At 36.7% G+C, this 26,556-nt stretch overlaps 1 long non-coding RNA gene across 1 annotated transcript in view; it reads left to right on the top strand.

The window, feature by feature from the left end:
- The window catches only part of LOC136170813 (uncharacterized), an 83,430-nt gene that overhangs the window by 43,617 nt on the left and 13,257 nt on the right, over positions 1 to 26,556 (top strand). Inside the window, exons 2-4 of the long non-coding RNA XR_010663687.1 lie at positions 10,697 to 10,836; positions 15,317 to 16,071; positions 16,377 to 16,535. This is a non-coding gene — a long non-coding RNA (uncharacterized lncRNA). The remainder of the gene's footprint in view (positions 1 to 10,696; positions 10,837 to 15,316; positions 16,072 to 16,376; positions 16,536 to 26,556) is intronic.

The raw sequence follows: 26,556 nt of genomic DNA, 5'->3' as shown, positions 1-26,556 counted from the left end.
ATCAATAATTCATTTCTATTATCCTTTCATTTCGTTCAGTGTTACCTCCTAGCTATGTTTTCAAATCATACTGTGGCTGTATTAGTTTCCTACCACAAACTTAGTAGCTAAGATAATACAAATTATTTTAATACAGTCTGAAGGTTGTAAGTCCATAATCAGTCTTGGTGGACTGAAGTCAAGACATTGGTATAACTGATTTTTGTGGAGACTCTGAGGGAAGAAGCCTTTTTCAGCTTGTAGAGGACACCTGCTTGTGACTCACTCTTTGCATCAGCCAACCTCTTGCTTCTATACCCACATCTCCTACTACTCTCTTTGACAGTTTTATCTCCCGCTTACAAGAACTTATGTAATTATACTGCACCTACCCATATAATCCAGTATAATCTATTTCAGAATTACCAATCACATATGCAAAGTCCCTTTTGCCATGTAAGGCAATAAAGTTGAAGGCTTCATGTGTTGGGGTCCAGCCCCAGCGGGACCAGGAATACCCAAGGGATGAGTGGCATCGGCGAAAAAGAAGACAGACACACACAGAAGGTTTCGGAGAAGAGGTAGCTTCTTTTATTTTTAGGATAGCTCAGTTTTTATAGAATGAACGTTACCTCCCCCCTTAAGTCACCACATATTACATCAGATATTGGTTTTGTGCTTCTGTCAATATTTTTCTTTCCCATGTTTTTCCCCTATGCATTCATCTAGAATGTTTCTGATTACAGGGTTTTTTCTTAAATGTCCCATACATTAATCTTCTTGCCTCAATGGCCTAGCATTTTCATTCTAACAAAACAATGTTCTACAAATCTCAGGTACAGTGTAAATTCTTTGAACAATAAAACAATACATGGGAAGGGTCACAGTAACATGTTTGACATTTCTGAGAATAGTACCATGAGAAAAACCTGATATTTTTCTTTACCTGAAATCACAAAATCTCAATTTACAGTGGTTAATTATTAAACAGCAAAAGCACCTCTAAAGCAGCAAAACACCTCTATTAATAGTGAGATAATGGCAGTGAAGCTGGTTAATATAAATCTTCTACTGAAATCCTATGTACCCCATTTCCTAACTCTACAAAAATACCCATAATCTATGTTGTTTAAAGAAAGGGAAACAATGAACAAATAGCAGTAAGGAAATAGCAATAATCAGGACCCTCTCAACCAAGAAACAAGTAAACTGAAGCAGTATATCTACTTCTAAATCTAAATGCCTCTACTCTTTCCTATTCTAGAACATTATAATCTTTCAAGCAAGCAGCCAAACTCCTGTGGCCTTTTCTTTTTTGACTTGATGTTTATGGTCCTGTCCTGAGCCAGAGCAATCATGAACATTTCCAAAAAGGCTTGGACTTTTCCAGGGAGGCCTTATTACTATGTATTATATTTCCAAAAATTAATAGAAAGCCCAACAACAGTAAGACAGAAAGAAGAAAGAGACATACCGGGCCCCCGGGACAACCTCGAGGGGAAGAGCGGCCTTGCAGATTCCTTTCTCGTCCCGGCAGCTCCCCAAGGGACATATTGGGCCCCTGGGCAGCCCCGTGTGGGGAAGAGCTGCCTTGCAAGTTCCTCCCTCATCCCGTGACCTTGTCACGGTTTGGGTGCATCCCGGCGGCTCCCAACATTCATGGACATGGATTTTTGAGAGGAGTCATTATTGAGCATTATCAGAATGACATTTTGATTATTTCATCTTGCCATGTAGCTATTTTTCTTCTTACTATATACAGTATTCTTTCTAATGTTTCCTGAATCAGGTTGTAGGTTTCTCAAGGACAGATATCAAATCTTCCTTTTTTTTTTTTTTTTTACTATTTTTTACTTTTTTTCTATTTACTACTTCATTATATCACGTGTTTAAAGTAAAACAATGTTCATAATAGGCACTCAGTAAAGCCTACCAATTTACTATTGAATCAGTCTTTAGAATGGAGGCATGGCTCTGGCCTACACGTGTTCCAAGAGAAAAAGAATCTTAGCTTTGACTTTTGATTCTACGTTCAGACTACATAAGAAACAATATAGAGTGAAGCATTAGAATGTATTAATAATTTGTTTTCCAGAATTCTCACAGTTGGACTGTAGACAGGCTTTGAGACAGACAGTAAAGTGTTAACATTTACCAGAAATCCATGGAATTATTCCTGCCACACTTTCCTTCCTTCTGATATAGAAGAGAAATATTGCAATTCTTGTGAGTGGATGTGAAAACTTACACTGCACAATTTAACCTGCTCTCCCCGTTAAACTTTAGAGGGAGAAGGATTACAGTGGAATTTGTGTCTAAATTTTGCTGCAGTGGTTAATAAGTGTACCATGACTTGGAATGAATTGACACAAAATAATTTTCTCAGACATAGCTACATCTCAAATGCATGATTGTTCATCATTTACAAGTTGAATTAGAAAATTATGGAGACCAATATGTAATTTTAAGGTATTCAATTTACATTAATAGATATCTAAATGAGTCACAGAATTAACTTTGAAACCTATAGCCTGATTCATAACCATAATTTTAAAAGTTAGTGATGCTATATCATAGCCTTACATGTGATATTTTGGTACATAATTACGACAAAAGATTATATTTGTGCCTAGCTCTCAAAATTTGCAATTGACCTTTTGTATCTGACCTATGCTGCTTTTGTATCTTTTCTCTCCCTCCTTGAATTTTCCTCTCTAGAATGGTAGAATCTGAATTGCAGAACTGGAAAGGACCCTAGAGTCCATCTTGTAAATTTGAAAATTTTACAATTGAGACCATAGCTCTAGAAACTTTAATTGACTTGCTTAAGGTCACACAGCTATTGGCAGAGCTTTATTAAAAACTCAGTTCTCCCAACTCCCTGTAAAGATTTCCCTTTCTCTGTTTAGGTAAGATATTTTAGGAGAAATATTCTAGTGGGAAAGCAATGGAGAGTGAGAGGATTCCAGAACTATCGTGGCTTAAAGGAGACTTAGTTCTAGAGCTTATCATCTGTTAGAGCAAAAGGAAGAAGGATGTATCTATTTGGGGCTGAAAATAAGGCCAACAAGAAGGCCTAATTTAGATAGAATGATGGTGAGTCACTTCACCCCTCTGTGTGAAAGGACCTCCTAAGAACTAAGGTCACATGACCTAGAGGAAATATTATAATAAAGGGATGACTAAGAGATACAAGGAAAACACAAAAAGAAAAAGGAAAAAGAAAGCAGGTGTAGCAATAGTAGGAGCTATGTTAATAGCGGCAAAAGAGGTATGGAAAGTTGAAAGTAGTAATCAAGATAGGGGAATTTTGTAATAGTAAAGTGATAAATTGAATAGTTTATGAAGAATCTGGAAACCAAACAGCAAAAGTGCCTGAAGACCACATAATAGCTAAATATGGCTGATTCATCTTGAGGTTTGACAGAAAACAGCAAAATTCTGTAAAACAATTATCCTTCAATAAAAAATAAGTAGATAAATAAAAAAGGCATTTTGACAAATACTTGTTTTTGGCTGTGCCGAGCAGCATGTGGGATCCTGGTTCCCTGACCAGGGTTCAAACTGGTATCCTTTACCCTGGGACCATGAAGTCTTAACCACTGGACCACCAGGGACATTCCTTGACAAAATTTGAAAAGCAGGATTTTTATAGACTACTACCTCTGATAATGTTCAAATGAGACAGTGAGATGGTAATTTTCTTTTTTCCCCCAACCCCAACCTACTTGGAAATTAAGAATACACTCCTGGCAGGCCCATGATAAACTATCTTTAAAAATAGTAAAAAATGATAAATATCAAAACATGCAGAACAGCAAAAACTCAGAGAGAAAACTTAAAGCTTTAAAATCCTGTGATAAGTGGTAAAGTAAAAGGGAAAGAGGATGGAAGATATTTTGAAATGCTAAAGAAAATTATTGATTTCCCAGCAAAGTAAACATACCAAAATTGATAAAGTAGGGACCTAGAAAAAAATAATTATGACTGAAGAAGTGAGAAAGGTGATGAAAGTTATATCATTTAAAGAAAGCTTTGTGGACCCTTACATACTGCTGGTGAAAATGTGAAATGATGCATGCTTTAAGGAAAGGCGTGATGGTTTCTCAAATAATTAAACATAGACCAAATGATTCAGCAATCTCACTCTTAGGTACATACACCCAAGAACTGAAAGCAGGAACTCAGGCATAATTGTATACCAGTGTTCCCAGCAGCTTTATTCATCATAGCTAAAAGATGAAAACAAACTCAATTCCATCAACAGATCAATGGATAAACTAAATTGGTACATATAAGAATTCAATGCAATTTTAAATAGACTCTAGAGGATTTTATTTTGTGAGGGATTTCATAAAATAATCAAATATGAAATAATAAATGCCTGAGAATATTTATGAAGAATATAAAGAAGAGCTGGGATAAACTACCTACTTATTGTCATTAGAAATACAATAGTCATTGTAATAAAATAAATTTCTATTTTTTTAAGCCATGAAGTTTGTGATAATTTGTTACAGCAGCCCTAGGAAACGAATACAGGTACTAAATCTTTATATCAATGGGATTTTTCTGTGAGTTCCAGTATGTAAAACAGTTAGTCTGAACTGTTCTGGCCCTTGAATAGAACTCCCTACCCCACCTCCCTCATCTCTGTCACCGCAGAGACGGAAGGCCTGCTGGTACACAGCTGGAACTCCACTGATTTAGCCCAAGCCCTTTTCTGTACAGACGAGAAGAATGAAGCTTAGAGAATGCCTCTCACCTTTTGACAAGCTAAGCAAACTCAGGAGGCTTTATGCCTCTTTCTTAATTTCTCCCTTGGAAGACTTGGGGTCATTGAGAGTTCTTTACCATAGTTACTGTAGTTCAGTCAGCTCTTCTCTCAGCAGGACTTTGATAACGCCATTTTTTTTTCCTTTTAGCTTTTCACAAATGTATTTTGCTCCTAGAAAATCATTTTTTTTTAAGTTTCATTAACTTTTTTCTCTATGTTTCCTTTGGAAAGGATTTTGCATAACTCACCCAAGAAACCCAGTTTCTTGCTGTAGACCTCTAGATATTCATCTTTCACTGGAAATATGTCTCCCAGATGAATTCTTAATTCCGTGTCTCTGATCCATCATATGACCAAACTAAGCTGAGAATTCCCCTTACATCACCATATGCAAAAAGCCCAGGATGGAAAAATGGTTGAGAAGGCAGGGCCCTGAGGATGCAGAAAGAATGAGTGTACCCTGTGTGAAATCAGGGAAGAGAGAAAAAAATGCTGAGTAACTGCAGTTAAGGTCCCATGTCACATGAAATGCCACAGGATTCCTGCAGAGCGAGGTAGACATTTTCCCCAACCAGGATGCTTCTTTATTCCAACCAAAAAAGAATTTTCTACCCTCCTCAAAACAGCATCACAAGACTACTGAGGCTCCAAAGCTACTGATGAGCTAGAGGAAGTGGGGAGACATGAGAAGGACCACTTTTGGGTGACATCATAACTATCATCTTGCAGAATTTATACGTATGTCTTCCAGTGTTTGAGCTCAAGGTAATGTTTGTGCATTGGAGAATAGAGTTAACTAAAGCTGAAGAAAGAGCTTTTAAAGACCTTCTACTTGACTTTTCAGCAGTCCCATAGATATTCTGGGAATGTTGAACAGTAGTTTTAAAAAACCATGATTGTTACATATTGGCATAGGATATGCGGAAAGCTTGGGATGAAGAAACAATGCAAAATCAGGATGACCAATACAGAAATAAACACAAAAACAAATGGGGTGGGGCTTTTTTCTATTTATCTCAGCTAAGGGCATTATATAATGAGGAAGGATACAGATGATACCATAATTACGCTGGATATATTTGTAGTTTTTCATATATATAAAAATCATATCTGGTAAACTGTTTACAATTTACACTTCATTTTACAATGTGGGCTCAATCCTTTTTGTTGAATTTTTATGTAGCATAAATATATCTCAAATATTGCACAGGACACACTTCTGCTAATTTTTAAAAAATATTTATATGAAATTCAAACAACTGGATGTTCTGTGTTTTTATTTGCTAAATCTGGCAACCTAAGAAGTTATTTGTGTCTTAAGAAAGAGAACTTTCCTACTCCTTAGGGCTAAATGAAATCAGTGTTAACCTCACCAATTCTACCCTGTTGAAGTCTCAAGGGATCTTCCAAATTTTGGCAAATTTACGGGGAATTTTCATTTGCAGATCTCTCCACGTCTTTGGGTTTCTGCACCCTTGCATACTGTGCCTGTCTTACAGCTTCTCAATCTACATGATGCTCAGCCCTTTCTTCAGCTTTCATGGACAGCCCGTGTACACATTGCTACATGCACCCACCAGTGCTCCAGTAATTTGAACTTTTGTTTATCTAGTGGATGGATCATCAATGAGAGACAGTACTAGCCCTCCTTCTTCCCCTTCTTTCATCCTCTGTACTCAAATCCCTTCTTCCTGGCAGCCTTTAGATAGTTAAATTCTTCACTGCAACTTTGAGGTCAGCCTTTTAGGCCTTGATGCTAGAAATCAGGAGGGGAATGGAGTTCACCTTCTACTCTAAAAAATTAAAACCTTTTTCCCAAGGGAGATTGATCTCTCTTGAGGAGGAATTCTGCTACCAGCTGTGAAGGTAATGCATTTTCTCCATCTTATTACATATTTATTATAAGCGTAAAAGCTAGTCTACAAGAAAAGCTGGGTTCAGTAATATGTTACATTGGAAAAATCAGTTTGAATTCATGTCCTTAAAAGACTTATTTTCTAACTCTATCATTATTATAAATGGCCCAACAGCAGGGGCACTAGTCTCATTTATTATCAACCCTCATGTATACCCCTAGCACACAAATTTTGATCGCTGGAGGGTAGAGGACTCCATGTCTGGTGCAAAGACAAAATGAGATGGATTCAAAACAACAAGCTGCTTCTTGAAACCTCAGAGGTAGAGCTTCAATGACAGAAGAGCCAGCAAATAAGGACAGAAGTAATAATGCTAATGGTTAAACTGGAACAAGTTAAGCCTGCAAAAGGCATGAGTTCACAGTAATACTCAAAAGAGGAAACATGAAGTGTGCAAAGAGGTACTTGTAATATGGAAAAGAATGTAGGATCTTTACATCTTTATTCATTTAAACAAGTGGGAAAATGTTGACATATGACGTTTTATTCTCTGTTTAGCACATATTTCCATATGTATTAGCACATATACTCATTTGTGTAAAAAAGAAAAAGAAACTAAGATAAATAAATGAACTAACATGACAGGATTTCTGTGCAATAAGGTAGACGTTTTTCTTGACATAGAAATGACCAGGAAAATACTAGATACTAACAGGTGTTATCAGAATTAATGGTGTTATATAATAATAACTTACAGGGTTGTTAACATTGATTACAACTATGGCATATAGGCATACACAATGGCCATTACAAAATGGGATGCTCCAAAATTATGAATGATCCAAATGTTTTGAGAAGCAAAAGCACAGAAATTCAATCCTTCATCTCCTAGGAGATGAAGTATCTACTTATGAATAAAATTTTATGAATTTTTATAAACTACTAATAAGAAATATGTATATTTCAATACTTGAAGCAAACCAGGTCAGTGATTCATAATATCAGGGCAATGGCATAGGGGATTCTGGCTATGAGAATCTTTGAGAAAGCAAAGTCATCAAAAGTTAAGATTTATATTAAAGTCAGGGATACATGGGTATCAGGATGTAATGATTGAGTCTGATATAAAAAGGTAATCAACCTATTACAGAGACAGAAGTTTGCTTTATCATGGACCATCAACCAAGTCCAGTCCCACACTGCAAATGTAAACGACTAGCCAAAAACCTGGATTCTGGTATTTTAAGTTAGCATTGCTTTTCTTTTAGACCTGGAAAAAATTTTTTTTAATCCCTGTGAAGATTGTAAACTTTGGTTCTGGTAAAGCTTCATAAAGCTTAGGAAGGTATAAAAATTAGAACACCGAAAAGATGTAAAATTAAGAATTAAAGCACGTTTCATTTATGGTATTAACACTTTTGCTACCAGTATTATTTTAAGGTTTGGGGCATTCTAAATCATTGTGTTTCTATATGTTTTGTTTATTATTTAGAGTATTTAAAGTATCCAAAAGATTCAGTCATACTAATTTGCCAACTGCAGTTCAAATTGTCTAAGTAAGTCATTCACTCAGTCCTGTCTGACTCTTTGTGACCCCATGGACTGCAGCCTGCCAAGTCCTCTGTTCATGGAATTTTCCAGGCAAAAATACTGCAGTAGTTTGCCATTTCCTATTCCAGGAGATCTTCCTGATCCAGAGATCGAACCCGCATTTCCTGTGTCTTCTGCATTGGCAGGCTGATTCTTTGCCTCTAGCACTACCTGGGAAGCCCTTCAAATTGTTCAAAGGAATTTAATTAATCAATTGTAGAATTAAATGCCCACAAAAATGGATTTTCTAAGTTTTGCTTTTTAGATACGTGAATTTAAAGAATTAAACATTGAGTAAAAGGAGCCATTACAGTTGAACTAAAATAATTCATGAGTTGTAATTATACAATAACTTTATTTTTGTCTTTTGCTGTTTCTTTAAGTCTGTTCTATAAGGCTAGTTCTTCTCCTGTGTCTGTTAAAAATAAGAGCCACATCTGTCATTCTTCTAGTTATGGTTGCCTTAAGTTTAGACACAGTCTTTAGTTCATAATTAAAATGTCCATCTCATGTACTAATCAAAATTCTAAACTTAAATTTGAGATTCCTATCTATTCCTAACTTGAGCCAGACTGGAATCCTACAACTGGGAAAAGACATGATCGCTTGCCTCCCTAGCACTTCCATTTTTCCTCTTCATCCCCTTACCTTGATCTGGCTAACTACTTTTCTGACCACTTTGTAGTCAGGGTATTGAAGGGTAGAGAAAAACAAAGATAGGAGAGCCTCAACTGACTTGATACTATCATTAGCTGGTCTGTGCTCTCTCAGACCAGTAGGAGATTAAAGGAGGTTCCTTCTCTTTTAAGTGTACTTTAGAAACCTTCCCCTATCCAGTTATGGGGACATCTTACCTGAAGTCCTTTTGATGCTACCAAGTACATCTCTATTTTGCTTTCTTAGCCCTTTAACATTTCTCATTATCTTCAATTTCTCTCTGTCATGGTCAACTGCCATGTTGTTTTCCTGGGTGTGTCTTAAGATGACCTCGCATTAGGTTTCCTGTGTGTGTGACCCTGACATCTGGTCCATGGAAAGCATCCATGCAGGATTTATTCTGAGTCTAAATTTATCAGCCAGCCCCAACTCTTTTGCTCCGTTGTCAAAACAGCAAGCTACATTCTCTCTCACCCTTTAGATTTCTTACCTGTGACTAAGTAACTTGTCCACTGTGTCTCCAGACTGCTTGTGACACATACCAAGCCCTCCAAGTGGTCTTGAAACCACTCATTACATTCTCACTTCTCTTTGGGAACAACTGGTGGTACCTGTGGCATAGTTCTCCCCTCCAAGTTTTCTTGGAATATGCCGCTCTTGATCTGTTTAATCCTTCTCGTGAGTTTGTGGTTAAAAAACATGTGAATAGTTTCCTAAAATCTCCTTTTGAATTCTGTTTATGGTCTAGTGCCTCCTTTGGGACACAGTACCTATTATATGATTCTATTTTGGCCAAACTTCTAATTTTAATATGTAGCAATATAAAGTACAAATTTTAATGAGTGTTCTGCTCCATGCGCAACATTTTGTCTTCATCAGAGATGCTTATAACAGTAAAGATCTGAGCTAAAGGACTCTGGGTATTGTAAACATCTGTCAATAGCTACCTAAACTGGGTAAATCTCCAAGTTAGAGCTACAGTTAATATTAAGGAACATTGAGAAAATTAGCAACCCTTGCTTAGTGAACACGGCTTGAATAAGAATTTTTCCTAATATTCATTAGTGTGGTCTTTTATGTTTCCAATTAAATTATTAGTATTGAGATCAAGTCAGAGCTACTTAAGAACTTTTCATTGGTGGGGGATCATAGGTCTTAGTTGTTAATTAACAGCACAGGAGTGCTCCTGTTTCCTTAGGTCTGTAATGGAAATCTTGGCTTGAAGCCTTAGCACCTTTACAATTAGAAAGGAACCCTGAGGTATCAGGTGATTTCTTTCCATTTTCAAAAGCATTTTTGGGCACCAAATGGATTATTTTCCTTGAAGATGATTTTATCAGTATTTAATAATCTTTATTTCAGAATCTACTTGGTTGTCTTGTTTTGTTTTAATGTGAAGATTTCTAGTCACCATTCCACATAGATCAGTAAAACTCTGATGTACCCCAGGGGTCAGCATTTTAAATTAGGACGAAGTCGATTTAAGGGATACACTAATAGAATTCTTTCACGAAAAGTCCATGGACCCAAAGAGGCGGACACGCCACCTCTCATTCCCCCGTCACAACTACATACGATAGACTGAAAAATGTCCCCCACTTGTTCAGTATAACTCTATCCAGAGAGTTATTTGCCCCTGAAATTGCTCCTCCCTTTTTTCAATGTTAGAGGCACAGGGCAGAAACTGACCCCAAGAAAATATCCCTGAGGAAGACACCACTATAGACTGTCCTCTTTGGGAAATTGGAAAAGGAACCTAAGCTGGGGAAAATCATTTATCTTTTTTTCTGACTTTACCCTCAGATCTCATTGATGTTTCTGTCTTGTTTAATATTAGCCATGATAGGTAAGTTTTGCAGATATAATTGTTCATAAAATCAGTGTTGATGTCCATCATTGACTCAGCATCATGGGAAAAAGGACTCCGGATACATCAGCAATTACCCTGTTTGCCTTCCGTCTGATGTGGAATCAATGGTATGTGAATCTCAAAATGTCTTTATCTTCTGAGACGCAGATGTTAGTAGCTTTGACTTATTTTTCATTGCTTTGACAATGTGTCATAGACTGTGAGGCAATTTTAACTCTGTGATACCAAACAGAAATTGCCTGAGAGTTGGGGTGATCTGAAAACAATCTGGCATCCAATCAGTCTAAGAAACCCATCATGTACCACAAAGTGATTGCTCCATTTGTGTATGTTCCCTTATATGTTTTTGCTTCTATGCCAACCTACTATTTTATCCACTACACATGAGTACATTATCTTCTTCCTCATTTTTACCTAGGCACTGCCCCTACCTGAAACTTCAGCAGCTTTTTCATGCTAGTCACTTTCTCTGTGGACAGAAGGTAAAGTCCACTCAGGTCTGTCCCATAAGACAGACGAGTTGGTCTTTTGCTTAGTCATTTACTCTGGGAGGGCTTGGCCCCTCTACTTGGCCACATTGAACAAGCAAGACGGCCTGTGGAGCCAACCAGCCACATGCTGAGTTTCCAACTACTCCTATGACTTCAGACTCAGCGAAACTTTATGCTCCAGGGGTAGACTCTGGCATTCTAAGCATCTTCCTGCCAGGTGATAGGTTCAGAGTGCATGGGTGTTAACTCCCTGAGAGATGACCCCTGGGAAACAAGTGAGGAGGACGCAGGCAGAGCCATTCCTTTGCCTCCTCACCTTTATCAGCTATTTCAAGGCACAGCTTCTCTTTGCCTCTGGTCCAAAGAAGACTCCCGTTCTAAGTAGCCAGGCCTGCTAAACACTCTGCACCTTCTTCCTCTGCGGCTTACGGAGAAGTGATAGGGAGCACACAGCGACTCATTTCACATTGGTTTAGAGCCTTTTTTGCTGGCTTTCCTTTTTACCCTTGTTTTGCAGCTCCCAAGTAAAGGATCTGCACTTTAATACTTGTCTCAGGCTCCTCTTTCACCCTGGCTAAGATGTGTGGCAGTTATAATAGCCTGGGTCTTGGAGTGTGTTGTATACTTTTCACAGCATCTAGGGTGTTTTCTGATTTATAGCCCGGGTAAGCAAAAGCAAACCTTTGGAATGTCTACTTTGGTTTGCAAAAATATTCTTATGGCTAAATATAACACAATGCACACACATACATTAGAATTTATTTCTAATCATGAAACACTGAAATACTTAATTTCTTGATTGTCATTAGTTGTAAGGAGGGAAACGTGTGCTCTAAGGGGTTAATATAATCAGATCCTTGAAATGTATCAGGATTTCATTTCCAATGAGTGGTTTTGGTATATTTTGTGTTGTCCTTGATGTTCCTGGCACCCTACAAAGGTACAGGTAGTTACCTCAGCACTCCCTTTTCTTCTCCTGATTGAAATCTCACATAAAGTGTTCCTCTTTGTATTGAAAAGAAGGAAAATTGAGCAACCGACAAGTTATAAACCTAATTTTCTCCTTAAATAGAACTTTGGTGTTTTTAAGAATTGCAACTGATGGACCTAACAGAATACAATAGCAACTTCCAAAAGAGTAATTTTTGTCTGCAGGGACTCTGTAACATAAAAAAAATCGAATGATCTTTCATCACAAAGAAAGTAACACTTTAGGCAAGAGGTTATAGGCTGGGGAGAGAGTAATTCTGCCTCGTAATTATTTACATCAAATTTGACATGTAGTTACAAGATCGCACTTCTGAAAGATGTCTTTTCTATTTCTCTTTAACTCTTGGAAATATTTGCCAGTTTTAAGTGAATTGCATTTCATACCCACTGAAAATCAATGAAAACATGTGTATTGGTCAACTTTAACCATTGAGCTTGATTGTTCTATTGTATAATCATTCCAATAATGATGTTTTTAGAGAAAGCAATGAGTTAGCTTTCATTTCCTTTCAGTCTTGAAGCAGAAGCAAGACAATAAAAAGATAAGTGACAAGATTTGACAATCAAGAATTTTACATTTCAACCTCAAACTATCACAAATGACAAGAGCAGGGCCTCATCTGGCCCCATATGTCTGATGTAGACACACACATACCCACGTACGTTTGTTTTTTACAGAAATATGTCACCTGTTGTTTTTATAGATCTCCCCATAGGGAAAGCTCAGTTGGAGGTACTAAACTAATTGGATCCCCAGGGCTTGCCCAGATCCCTTTCCTGGTATACTGATAGCTACATTCTTGTTCACTTTCTGAAAATTGAAAACCTGGGTTAGGTTTTTACCTGCTTAACTTTTTTTTCCCTTTAAACCTCATTATGCTGAACAAAGTTGATTTTTATTTTTTAGAAATGAATTTATTTTACATCATTGTTTTTCCTTTACAAAATCAATTCTGTTTTTTAGTAAGATAATATCTGGCATGATTTTATATTTTCCCTTAGAAATCTGCCTAAAAATCTGCTAAATTTGCCCCTATCTAACAAGGCTCCCACATTGTATAGGGAGTGCTTTCCATTTAAATACACGACTCATGTAATTGGAACACATGGGATAGAAAGTGAAACAAAGTTTTAAAATTTATTATGTTTCCCATTTCAGAAAAAAGTCCCTTTTCTAAAATAAAATTGGAGAAATATATTAAAAGTTTAAAAGTTGGCTATGCTATGAGGACAGTGTTCTTTGATAATGTCAAAGAATGATGTGAAAAATATACTACCCAAGGAAAGACAGTATACAGGGAGAGATTATCCTCTTTTATTACTGATTCCTACCAGAGAAAACTTTAATAAAGGAGATGTTTACCTTCCTGAAAATGGGATGAATCCCTGCAACTACCTAATAAAATAAAACAGAAGAAAAGAAGTAAGGTACTGCTATTATTTTTCCCTCTTAGGGCAGAACATCTTGCCATTTGATTATTTTTAGATAAGGAGCTTTGAAAACTTGGATGATGAAGTATTCCATCTGTGGGTGATTCTGTCCATAGATGATTCTCTAGTAAACTTTTGGAAAATACTTGTGGGGACCATGTTGAGGCTCACCATTCCCCACCTCACTAAGATAAGAAAGGAGTCATGATATTTTGGACATGATACTATCAGAAAGTCATATCTTATGAGTTACTTAGAAAACAATATACATAAAATATATGTTATTTATTTAGCAACTCTAATGAGATGAAAAATGTCCCAACATGAATTTAGAATTATAATACATACTTAATTCATTTGTGTGTTATCCAAGTATTTGCATGATTTTCTAAAGCAAGACTTGAAAATTCAGTGACATTTTTAAGAGGTTGCAGTATGATAGGCTACTATTCTGAATGGCCAGGTATGGCATTTATTACTTACAATTATGAGTTATCATTGAACTGAGTAATTGACTATACTCAAATGAAGCAAGCATCTTTCATGTGCAGGATTGTTGTTACCAGTTTAACGGAACATTTTGCATCTGTTTTGAAAATCAGTTTTATTAGAAAAGATCAAATAACTTTGTTTTTATTTACTGCTAAGATCTTAATAGTCTTAATAAACTCAATAACTTTGTTTTTATTTACTGCTAAGGTCTTAATAGTCTTAATAGACTCTGAACCCAAATAATGAAAGAAGTTGATTTAATATGCTTTAAAAAAAACTCTGATGGTAAATATCTAATCATTGAAATTTTTGTTTAAATTCCTTTGCTTAAATTTGTGCTTAAGTTGATAGTAGCATTCTCTTTCCACTTTGTTTCAGTGGCTCTATAAGTCATGTAAATAATGGAAATATTGGGTAGAATGCACATAAAATAATTTTTTACAGTTATTACCACTTCAGCAATTTTGTATATGTGTATCAGCTGCTGTACTTGGAAAATATTAGGAGGACACAATGTAATTGACATAATTTAGATTTCTATGATATTTGCTTTTAAAGTATTCAAGAACTAAAATGAACAGATTTTTTTTGCTCTTTTCTGCTTTTATCACTCTTCAGGATAGTCTTACGGATGTTTGGGCAATAATTGATCTGATACACATATGTAAGGTGAATGCCTCCATTCTATGAATCATTTATAGTCCAACATCTGAATATATGTGGTCATTTGAACCACCAGGTGTGAATATGTGTTATTAAATTACAATAGTTGAAGTAATGATGTGGTACAAGAATCTAAGATTAGTGAAAATAAATAGAAAGCCCTGTGACAAAAAATCTGAGATATATTCAGTATCAGTATGATAAAAGTGATAGCTCAATTATTTGGAAAATGAAAGACTATTCAGTAACAATGTTCTAACAATTGATTAATTACTTGGTTGAAAAGTGATGCAACTGTGTTTCTATTTTGTATTCTATTCCAAAATGCATTAAATATTTAAACATAAAAATGAAATCAAAGAACTAGATGAAAATGGAACTGAGTATGTTATCTGAAGTGCAAATGCAAATCAAAGAAATGCATATTAGAATAATGAAATGTCATTCTTTCTTATCAAATTTGCAAAGCCTTTAATAAACATTTTTTTCTTTTTTTTTTAACAAACATGCACTACTGGAGGACTAGAAGTTGGTGTGGTGTTCCTGTTGGGCAATTTGACCTTCTCCTGTAAAGAATGAAACTATCATTTAAATGGAAATAGAAACAGTATCTGATATGTTCATTACATGTACCTCATGTGAAGAGTTGACTCATTGGAAAAGACCTTGATGCTGGAAGGGATTTGGGGCAGGAGAAGGGGACAACAGAGCATGAGATGGCTGGGTGGCATCACCGACTCAATGGACATGAGTTTGAGTAAACTCCGGGAGCTGGTGATGGACAGGGAGGCCTGGCATGCTGCGATTCATGGGGTCGCAAAGAGTCGGACACAACTGAGCAACTGAACTGAACTGAACTGAATGTTAACATTAATTAATAACTGACCATTATATTTTTATGTATTTCCAAATCCTTCTCAATAAGTATGTTTATGTTAATTAGGAAAAGAAACATGAATATTTAATATTAGTTTTTAACATTTAAGGTATATAGTTCATGAATGGCTTCAGGATTAGAACCCCAGGTTATATAGATACATCAGTCTCTATGTATCTGATTTAAAATAATCACTTCTATTTTAAATTGCTTCTGTAGATACTGGGCTTCCCAGATGGCTCTAGTGATAGAGAATCCGCCAACAAATGCAAAGATGCAAGAGGTGTGTGTTCGATCACTGGGTTGGGAAGATCCACTGGAGAAAGAAATGGCAACCCACTTCAGTATTCTTGCCTGAAGAATTCCTTGGACAGAGGAGCCTGGTAGGCTATGGTCTGGTGAGTCGCAAAGATTTATACATGACTGAGCCACTGAGCACGTCTAGATTTTGATTCACAAGTCAATTGAAAAGTAAAACAAATATTCTGGATAAAAACACATGGAGGTCATTGGATCCATGTGCCTAGTGTTGATGTATTTAGACAGACATGAAAATGTTTCTGGATAAGAATTTGAGGAAATATAAACTTTGATGTCTTGCTTTATAAACTCTACAAACTAGTGTATTATGTGTCTCAGTTGTTCAAATTAGGTTAAACATTTTCTGATTTTTTTTTTTTTTTTTAATTTTGCCAACCTCTAGGCTTTTGTTCCTATTGATTCAGAATCTGGCTCCTGAATGCATCTGGCTCCTGGAAAACACCTTCTCATCTTTTAATGTCCTGCCAGTCCTCTCTTTCCTAAAAGGCATCACCTCCTCACTTGGGTTGAATTGGCGACCACATCTCCTTGTAGTTTTCATGTGAGTTTCTTACTAAATGTTAAGCTCAATGAGTGCATGGACTATGTCAAATTCATCTCCCCTGCCCCAGAAACTGATGTAGTATCTGGTAGATGTCCTAAAGAATATTGGTTGAATGAGTTAATAAAAATAACACATAATGGTCACATCTAGGGATTTTGAAGGCTATTGGCTGGATCTGTAGAATATGAGAGATGATTTGAAGGAATTTATAAATTGTCAGTCTTTTCATTTGGTAATTTACTCTAGAATATCAGAAATATCATGGATAAACTATAAGTTCAAAAGCATGATTAATAATTAAAACCTCAGAGGAGGCTAAGTAACATGGAAACAAATTATGATTAAAGCATATTAAGCGGCAGCATAAATGAAGCATGTTAAGATTTAAAGCAAAGAAGAACTGAAGTAAGGATGTATTTAAAAGCTATGTTTCATCAGCTCAACAGTGTTTATCTATAAACCACTGCTTCCTTCAGAGTTCTCTTTTAAAAATTAGTTAGTAAATCATTGCTCTGATAGTCATGGCTCTTAGTACATTTCTCCAAATGACTGAGCTTAAGCATAAACTTTGAGCCTTCTGATTTATAATCCTTGTGTTTTTATTAATCACCTCCCCAGGTTTGCCATATTTAATTTACAATATTAAACTATCAGAAACTAGCCCCATTTCTTAATGAATTCACTGCTATAAACTCTACTAATAGAATTGCCAAAAATTGTATCAGTATGCCAAAAGGATGGCAAATTTACCAACCGAATTTTCTTATTTCTTAAATTGACCTAAGAGGGATTTGTAATAATGCAAGGTAGTATTCATTCATTCCTTTATTCATTCATACCTGCTGTATCAGTCTCATCAGGCTTCCATAAGAAAACACCACAGATTGGGTGGCTTAACAACATATATTTATGTTATAGTGTTGCTGTAAACTCTTGCCTGGAGAATCCCAGGGACGGGGGAGCCTGGTGGGCTGCCGTCTATGGGGTCGCACAGAGTCGGACACGACTGAAGTGATTTAGCAATAGCAACAGCAGTTACTGTAAACACAGATGTACGTTTACATTAACATGAAAACTCCTTAAAATTTTTCACTATTCTCTATATGAAATTCTACATGAACATACTTTTAGACATTATTTAAGAAAAATCGCCTTGAGGAATTGATTCCTTTTCCTCCTGGCTGTCAGGAACTTCAGAACCAAATATGAAACATGATCATAACACCTATGTTTTCTCTTCTAGGAGGTGCATTTGTATTATTCTCTCATTCTATTGTTATATTTTATTATTTTATTGATTCCAAACTGTCATAAGACTCTTGTAGAAAGAAACATGAAGTAAATAAATCTTTTTTTTTTTTTTGGTCCTAGACTTCATGAACATATTAAAATGTTTTTTTAGCAGCTGGTTTGATTTTATATTAGTTCTGATATTTTGTGATAGCCTTAAGCCTGTTTTTGATGTTTTCTTTTTTACACTTAAAAATATGTCCAGAAACTGGTGTGAAAAACCTTGAGTATACTGATACTCTAGAATAGCACATCCATTAACACTTGTCAAGCAAAAATTTCACTGGACAAAGTTCAACCTGCAAAGAAGACCTTAGGAGACCTGTTCAACCAGAGCTGAGTCTGCGTGGGAGTTGTGTTTTGTTTTTTAAGATCTGAGGTGATGCTGGGAGTTCCTCAGCCATCTGTGTTTGTTAATCTTTGCTCTACCCCAAAGAGTTGCAGTCTTCACAAGGTGATTTTTCAACTGGAGCAAGGTGCCCAGGAAAGTTAGGCTGTTAGGCTCTCAAAGAAATCGGAGGGCGCGGGTTCTGTCTTCCTCAGTGTTTGCATCTCAAAGAGATGACTTCCAGTTCCTTGAGAAAGACATTCCTGGCTTATAAAATGGCCAGAGGCTTTAAAAATGTTTTACATCTTAAAGGGGCAGAGAAAGAATTGACTTTTCTGAAGTAAGTGCTCTTGGAAAAAAGCAATGAGGGCCCAGAGTCTAGAAGAAGTCTGTCTAAGTTTAGTCAAACTGAGGGAAACTTTAAGAACTTCTTAACCTGAGTAAAGTTGGTAAAAATCAAATTGGTTCTAATATGACTGGTTTTTCTCTTCACTAAAACAGAAATCTAAATCCAGGTTCCTTTGTATGTGAAACTGCCACAAACTTTATAGTTTGGATTATCTGCTTTGATCATGTTTCAATTTCATTTGATGATGATACCACAATGAAAGATATTTAATGGGAATTCTATAAAGATTTAGCTTATATTTCAATGGAAAAGGAAGTGCTCCATAACTATATGAGAAAAGATTTCAGCATTTTACAATCCAACGTAACCACCTCCTTCATATAATAACGAACTGTCAAAAATAAATTTCTCACTCAAGCTGAAAGAAAATAAAAAGAAGACAGCAAGAAACAGTAGCTGTAGGAATGAAACTGATTTATTATTTCACTGAATGATCACTTCAGGAAGCAACAGGGACTTGGAGTGATTTCTCTGGTATTGGGTGGTTTTTGTCTTGTGGGGAAGCCTATGTGAAAATGGCAAGCCTTTAGGAACTGAAATGATACCAAACGATGTCTATTTTCATCTTTTTTTTTTAATTGTTGCTAATTTCTGTTGACAAAAATGACAGCTAGAGTTATTTAAACAAAGGCCAGATGTGAATATTTTGGAAGGAAGAGCAATTTTTCCATAATTCATCATTGCTCAATTTTTACTTTGGAGAAATTTCAGAATACAAGGCCAAAAGAAAACAGTTGTTTCATAAAAAACAAACAAACAAAAATCTGTTGGACATAGTAGGTCATTGCAGAGGAACTAGTAATGTTTAATGGAGAGAAGAGATATTTTGGAGGCTGAATTAAAAATTTTTAAGGCCAGTTTTCCTTCTGAAAAATTGGTTCAATTTAGTGAAGTCATATTAGGACTCAGGTCAGAACTTTTTTTTTTTTTTTTCATGTAATTGCCTCATATATCCTTAAGAGACATCATATACAGAACTAATGAAACATATTTACTCCAGATGGCAATACTGAATTCCTTAAGCAAAATTCAGGAATCAGATTTTACATGACACAGTTATATAAAGTGGAAAGAACATTCTATATTGTTTTTTCCCTCATTGGAAATGTCCATTTTAGATTTTTATCCCATGTTCTCTCCCATCTAAGATTCCACTCAGATGTAAGGCAATAAAGAAAATAAATAATAATAGATGACTGAACAATGTCTAATCCTCGGCCTGATGGAACAGAGCCTTTTCACAAACATCTGGCTGCTTCACTCTGTGTAGGTGATCAGACACTTCATGCATACTCAGTTGCTCTGTTGTGTCCACTTCTTTTAAGATCCCATGGACTGCAGCCTACCAAGCTCCTCTGTTCATGGGAGTTTCCAGGCAAGAATGCTGAATTGGTTGCCATTTCCTCCTCCAGGGGATCCTCCTGACCCAGGGATTGAATCTGCATCTCCTGTGTCTCCTGCAAGTAGATTCTTTTACCACTGAGCCACCTGGGAAGCCCCATGAACACTTCAATCATTACCAAACAAAAAGGCAACATTTCTTCTGATGATTAATCATTTGGGCCTTTGCAAGCATCAGAGAAGGCCTTTGAGACATTTGTTCTCTAAGAGCTACTGACATTGGCTCTAATATTGTATTAATACAATAGTCCTCATGTTCTTAGTATTTTTCATGGTTTCCATTTGCTCTTTACATAGTGAAACTGATTGAGCTCACAGTCTTCCTTCTCATTTCCACCCATGCCCCACCCTTTTTGCTCATTCCCTTTGGTTTCCTTTTGATAAGTTCTCTGTGGCATTTGGTAGGTGGGTCAGTCCCAGTTTAATCAGAAATTTCATCTAAATATAGGATTGTGAGTTCTTCCCAAAATTAGCAACTTCAAACTTCAAAACTAATCATTCATTATATGATAGCTGCTGAACAATAATTTAATTTGAGGCTTCGTTCTGGTGATCTATGTCTCTGGGATCACCCATTCTTCCTATCCATTATATTCTAGGTGGCCTTCTTTGAGTCACAACTCAAGGCCTACTTTAGTATTTCTGAGGTTACCTCAGATCTCTCACATATATGCATACTACATTTTCTTAATAGCAACTTGTGTAACTGACTTCTTAATTGTATATTCAGTGCTATCTAAATGAAAAAGTGATAATCTCACTGAGAAAATAATATGAGGAGCAATAGAATCTATAAAAATGAGCAAGTGGCCAATAATAATTTAGGAAACACTTTTTCCTCTCTCTAATTTTTCATGTAATACAACTTCAATAAAACCAGGGAAGGGAAGCAAAAAATTAGATCTGTGTATCATAAAACCTTTGTTTTAAATCCACTTTCTAGAAAGTAGTCTTTAGTGTAGACTTATTTTTTTAAATGACTTTTTTGTTGTTGTTCAGGATTTATTTTTGTTCAGGATGATGACTGAGTTTAAGGAAGTTAAAATAATATATGAAGTTGCGTGTGCTATCTGTAATTATGTTAGCACATGGATTGTAATTTTTTGTTTTTTCTTTTTAGCAAAGGAGAAGTAGGTATAAACCTCTGATCAAAAGATGAAAACATTTTCTGAGACTTCATGGTACTTAGCGTCAGATACCCAGCTCTACTTTGTTTTTGGAGGACTGCAGGAGGTGGTCAATTGAGCATGTAAAGTGACCTACCTAACTGTAACCAAAACATGTCAAAACTTCTCTCCAGGAGAAGCATGTTTTCTCTATTACTTTGCTACATTAAAGGAAGCCCCATAGCAGTCCTAGTTCTGGCCTGATACTTTTTAATAGTCTTAGGTCAGACACAAAGACAAAGAGGTTTGATCCAGCAGTGTGAAAATATCAAATGGGGGTTTATCATGTTGAACAGACTTAGAGAAGAAAGTAAGGATGTCTTTCCCCTAAAGCTCCCAAACTTGGGCTTAAATCTTGTGCCCTGTGAAGTGCATGCCTCTGGCTCACTGAAGCTGAAATTCAGTGAGTTGCAGGGCAGATCTTGACCATGTTTGTGTAAAAGATCACAGGTCATACAGTAATCCATGAGTTAGTGGAGAAGGGATGGCAAAGAAGCAATGATTAGAGACTTATCTAAACGTTTTACAAGTGGGAATGTTACACATTCTAAGGGGCAACATGCAGGGTCTCATGTGATCACAGCTTTCATTTACTTGCATTTTTCTTTCTAACAATTCTCCATGTGATTATTAAGTGTCTTCTGTATGCCAGTTGGAATATAAAAGGCACGTTTCTCTGAAGATATCATTTTGTGGTTGAAATGGCAAGGATTATGTTCAGTAAATTAATTGGGATATATAAAAAATTAGATATCAAGTATTAGGTAATGATGTAAAGACTCAGAGAAAGAGGCTGCAGCCTTTGTGGATTTGATGTGTGTGTGTGTGTGTGTGTGTTTGTGTGTCTGGCTGTCTGTGTCCGTGTACCAGATATTGCAGTGGGTACAAGGATATCTACAGGTTCATGAATGCTCCGAAATTGTATCAATAACTTGGGGTGTATATATACACATTTTATGGGCTTTCCAGGTAGCTAGTGGCAAAGAACTTGCCTGCCAGTGCAGGAGACATAAGAGATGTGGGTTCAGTCCCTGGTTGGGAAGATCCCCTGAAGGAGGGCATAGCAACCCACTCCCGTATTCTTGCTTGGAGGATGGAAGAGCCTAGCAGGCTACCGTTCATAGGGTCACAGTCAGATACAATTGAGGATACTTAGAATGTAGGCACTCACACTTTTTCAAGACACATTTTTCTGTGAAAGATTATCCATAACTGCTTGATTCAAATTCTCAAAGTAATCTAATAAAAAATGCTAGGAACTAACTACTGCTTTAGAGCCATCTGGGTTTACAAAAAGTTTGAAATAAACTACTGGGAAGGAGAATATTTTAATTTGACAAATAAAGAGATATATTTTCCCATTTTTATTTCAAACATTATCTGATATTTCAGGAATCAATTACATAGGTATAGATTAGAGTAATAAGTATAATTTATAGCAGTTATAAGGATTAAATAAGGTGTTCAATAAATATAAGCTCCATTTCCAACCACCCATATTTGCCTTTTTTTGGAGAATAAGCCTGTAATACTTTTGTGTGTGTCTCTGTCATTCGGGTGAGTGTCTCTTTGTAGGTAGTCAAATCATGTTTGTTTGAATTTGGCTAACAGGTTGATCAACTGAGTGAAAAATGGAGTAATTAATTATGTTACTTGTTTTGATGAATCATCTTATGCTTAAATCCCTCCTTAGACTAGTTTTGTCTACTTGGGTTCTTTGGTCATTTAATCTGTTTCTGAGTAAGAGGTGGAGAAAAGTGGAAAAGGTAAACTGATATTGCAGTGGTTCAGTTCAGTTCAGTCACTCAGTCGTGGCTGACTCTTTGTGACCCCATGGACTGCAGCACACCAGGCTTCCCTGCCCATCACCAACTCCAGGAGTTTACTCAAACTCATGTCCATCGAGTCAGTGATGACATCCAACCATCTCATACTCTATTGACCCCTTCTCCTCCTGCCTTCAATCTTTCCCATCATCAAGGTCTTTCCCAATGAGTCAGTTCTTCGCATCAGATGATCAAAATATTGGAGTTTCAGCTTCAGCATCAGTCCTTCCAAAGAATATTCAGGACTGATTTCCCTTAGGATTGACTGGCTGGATCTCCTTGTAGTCCAAGGGACTCTTAAGAGTCTTCTCCAACACTACAGTTCAAAAGCATTAATTCTTCAGTTCTCAGCTTTATCTATAGTCCAACTCTCACATCCATACATGACTACTGGAAAAACCATAGTTTTGACTAGATGGACCTTTGTTGGCAAAGTAATGTTTCTGCTTTTTAATATGCTGTCTAGGTTTGCCATAGCTTTTCTTCCAAGAAGCAAGCGTCTTTTAATTTCATGGCTGCAGTCACCATCAGTAGTGGTTTTGGAGTCAAGGAAATAAAGTCTGTCACTATTTCCATTGTTTCCCCATCTATTTTCCATGAAGTGATGGGGCCGGATGCCATGATTTATTATACCAATTTATTATACAAAATAAATTCTCACACAGTTAAGAAAGTTCTAGGACACACAACAGATTTCCCAACCTGGGGATCTGGCAAAGGGACTGAGAACTCCCAGGGAATTTGACTTTGGAGACCAGTGGGTTTTAATTACAGAACTTATACAGGATTGGGAGACACACTCTTGGAGGGCAGAAACAAAACCTCGTGCGCACCAGGACCCAGGAGAAAGGAGCAGTGACCCCACAAGAGACTGACCCAGACTTGCCTGTGAGCATCCAGGAGTCTCTGGCAGAGGCGTGGGTCAGCAGTGGCCTGCTGCAGGGTCCGGGCACTGAGTGCAGCAGTGTGTGCACAGAACCTTTGGAAGGAGGTCGCCATGATCTTCATTGCCTCCACCATAGTATGGCCTCAGGTCAAACAACAGGGAGGGAACACAGCCCTGCAAATCAACAGAAAATTAGATTAAAGATTTACTGATCATGGCCCTGCTCATCATGACAAGATCCAGTTTCCCCCCCAGTCAGTCTCTCCCATCAGGAAGCTTCCATAAGCCTCTTATCCTTATCCATCAGAGGACAGACAGACTGAAAACCACATTCACAGAAAACTAATCAGACTGGTCACATGGACCACAGCCTTGTCTAACTCAATGAAACTATGAGCCATGCCATGTAGGGCCACCCAAGATGAATGGGTCATGGAGAGTTCTGACAAAACGTGGTCCACTGGAGAAGGGAATGGCAATTTACTTCAGTATTCTTACCTTGAGATCCCCATGAACAGTATGAAAAGACAAAAAGATATTGCAATGGTAGGTAGAAATGTCGTTTCACTGCCCAGAGTTCTCTTATTCATCCTTTCTCCACTCAAATACTATTCAACAAGAGAATAATTTAAAATGAAATCAAAGGCATTTTGAAAAGGAAAACTAAGTCATTTTTATAGTCTGTGGAGTATGTTTGTAGGAGTTGGAAAACCATACTGCCCACAGTAATTAATTCCTTCCTCTACATTTTCTCCCTGGTGGCTCAGATGCTAAAGCATCTGCTTGCAATGCGGGACACCCAAGTTCCATCCCTGGGTCAGAAGGATCCCCTGGAGAAGGAAATGGCAACCCACTCCAGTACTCTTTCCTGGAAAATCCCATGGATGGAGAAGCCTGGTAGTCTACAGTCCAGGGGATAGCGACGAGTCAGACACTACTGAGCAACTTCATTTTCTTTCTTTTTTCTTTCTTTTCTACACCTTCTGCCATATTTGGTCAACTCATCCAAGCCAGTGCCTAGCTTATAGTTTCTCCAGTTTCTTGGTCTGGGGGATTTTGTGGTAGTAAAACAAAAGAAAAGAAAAGAATAGGTTGTGCTTTTACCACAGCTGGTTTTATTTATCTTTAATGTGGGAAATTTGAGATAGCCACAAATGGGTGAAGGAAGCATATAGCAACAATCAAAAGCCAAGTGAACGTTGCCTGAAAATACAGGACAAAGTCTGTTGAAAATTAGACAAAAAGATATAGGAATGCAAGGGATTTCTGTGTGTTAATTTTATATCCTGCAACTTTACTATATTCATTGATTAGCTCTAGTAATTTTCTGGAAGAGTCTTTAGGGTTTTCTATGTAGAGGATCATGTCATCTGCAAACAGCGATAGTTTCACTTCTTCTTTTCTTATCTGGATTCCTTTTATGTCTTTTTCTGCTCTGATTGCTGTGGCCAAAACTTCCAACACTATGTTGAATAGTAGTGGTGAGAGTGGGCATCCTTGTCTTGTTCCTGATTTCAGAGGAAATGCTTTCAATTTTTCACCATTGAGGGTGATGCTTGCTGTGGGTTTGTCATATATAGCTTTTATTATGTTGAGGTATGTTCCTTCTATTCCTGCTTTCTGGAGAGTTTTAATCATAAATGAGTGTTGAATTTTGTCAAAGGCTTTCTCTGCATCTATTGAGATAATCATATGGTTTTTATCTTCCAATTTGTTAATATGGTGTATTACGTTGATTGATTTGTGGATATTAAAGAACTTGCATTCCTGGGATAAAGCCCACTTGGTCATGGTGTATGATTTTTTTAATATGTTGTTGGATTCTGTTTGCTAGAATTTTGTTAAGGATTTTTGCATCTATGTTCATCAGTGATATTGGCCTGTAGTTTTCTTTTTTTGTGGCATCTTTGTCTGGTTTTGGAATTAGGGTGATGGTGGCCTCATAGAATGAGTTTGGAAGTTTACCTTTATCTGCAATTTTCTGGAAGAGTTTGAGTAAGATAGGTGTTAGCTCTTCTCTAAATTTTTGGTAGAATTAAGGAAACAATACCATTCACCATTGCAACAAAAAGAATAAAATACTTAGGAGTATATCTACCTAAAGAAATGAAAGGCCTATACATAGAAAACTATAAAACACTGATGAAAGAAATCAAAGAGGACACAAACAGATGGAGAAACATACCGTGTTCATGGATTGGAAGAATCAATGTTGTCAAAATGGCTATTCTACCCAAAGCAATCTACAGATTCAATGCAATCCCTATCAAGCTACCAACGGTATTTTTCACAGAACTAGAACAAATAATTTCACAATTTGTATGGAAATACAAAAAACCTCGAATAGCCAAAGTAATCTTGAGAAAGAAGAATGGAACTGGAGGAATCAACCTGCCTGACTTCAGACTCTACTGCAAAGCCACAGTCATCAAGACAGTATGGTACTGGCACAAAGACAGAAATATAGATCAATGGAACAGAATAGAAAGCCCAGAGATAAATCCACGAACCTATGGACACCTTATCTTTGACAAAGGAGGCAAGGATATACAATGGAAAAAAGACAATCTCTTTAACAAGTGGTGCTGGGAAAACTGGTCAACCACTTGTAAAAGAATGAAACTAGAACACTTTCTAACACCATATACAAAAATAAACTCAAAATGGATTAAAGATCCTAGAGGAGAACATAGGCAAAACACTCTCCAACAT

The sequence above is a fragment of the Muntiacus reevesi genome, chromosome 6, assembly GCF_963930625.1.
Source record: "Muntiacus reevesi chromosome 6, mMunRee1.1, whole genome shotgun sequence".
Classification (NCBI taxonomy): domain Eukaryota; kingdom Metazoa; phylum Chordata; class Mammalia; order Artiodactyla; family Cervidae; genus Muntiacus; species Muntiacus reevesi.
The sequence above is the reverse complement of the archived record's forward strand: the minus strand, read 5'-3'. Positions and strand labels throughout refer to the sequence as shown.